Here is a 1,449-nt window from a genome sequence, read left to right as displayed (position 1 = left end):
GACAAGCAAGAATAAGTTGTTTTTCTCTCTCTTTGACTCATATGTGCGAAATTTTGAAGCTATTGAGGAGGCCAAATTTTCAAATCTACAATAGGGCCAAAATTTTGGAAGCTAGGGGCAAAATTCTATGTTTTTGTTGGGTTGAAGGTTGGAGGCAAGAATATATTACTGGAGTTTGATAATCATCTTGGAAGGTTGACTTTGTAACAACCCTAGTGAAAATTCCATGTGATAAAAGTAAATAAAGGAAAAATAATAACCACGATTGATGGGACACTTATTCCAAGCTCAATGTTGGGTAAGACATCCTAGTGTGGGTGCTCATTTGGTTATTAATGACTAAGGAAATTGGCAAAGGCAATGACATTTTTGGCACATTTATTTATGAAAATAATGGAAATTAGGAGAAAAGGGAGGTGAAAGGTCACAGGTTGCATGTGAGGAGGAAATTGAAGGAAAATAATGGAAAATGAAGATAATAGAGGCCTCATTCATAAAAAGGCTTCTGAGGATCAGTTGGTAACTTTTTGTCAATTTAGTTTTTGAGCTCTCTCATTATTCTCTCTCTTTCATACTCTTGGATACTTAGAGTTTTCTTGGAGCACTCTTAGAGGGTGTGGCATATGTGGAGTTTTGGAGCAAGAAGGAAAAGGAAGAGCAGGAAAGCACAAGAGGACATTGGGATTAGCAACTACAACGAGTTTTACTTGCATGTACCGAGTTGCATGTGTATTTTCCTCACTAGTTTTGGCATGCATGACATATGCATGTGGTTTATTGGTCATGATCTATCATTGGCATGGAGGATGGTCGGGATTGAAAATGGATTTGCCTAGCCTTGCCATTTTATGGATAGCCATGGTGATTGTGGATTTATTTCCTTGTTTTGTTTTGGGTTGCTTCTCATGTTTCCTTTGCTTGGGTTGAGTTACTAGTTCTTGGATCCTTGGTTGGACAAACGCTCTAGAGCCCTGTAACAGCTTAGGTTGATTTATTAGTCCTAGAGCCTTGTTTGGAAAAATGCTCTGGAGCCCTGTAACAACTTGGGTTGATTTATTAGTCCTGGAGCCCTTGGTGGGTTGAGTTATTTTTCATTGAGCCTTGGTTCAATAAACACTTTGGAGCCCAATATAAGTTGTGGGTTGAGTTACTAGTCCTGGAGTCTTGGTTGGAACAAACGCTTCGGAGCCTGGAAGGCTTGGATAGAGACCAATTTGATGATGGTTGTGTAATGTCCGACTGCGAGGTGGAATCACTATTTGAAGGGCTAAGGTGGTTGGCCTCTTGAAGCCCTGGATGGTTTTGGATTGATGTGTTCTATGAGATCCCACATTCATGCTTGGAATTTGGCACAAAGGTTAATGGATGCAGAGAGATTTGGCTCAACCATTCTACGATCGAGTGGAACATGGAAGTCTCATCCTGGGTTTGGATTTTACATCATTAATA

Source organism: Pinus tabuliformis, chromosome 2_2 (assembly GCF_031772625.1).
Source record: "Pinus tabuliformis cultivar Carrire ecotype Pingquan chromosome 2_2, CPIR1, whole genome shotgun sequence".
NCBI classification, from domain to species: domain Eukaryota; kingdom Viridiplantae; phylum Streptophyta; class Pinopsida; order Pinales; family Pinaceae; genus Pinus; species Pinus tabuliformis.
This window is presented reverse-complemented; position numbering follows the sequence as displayed.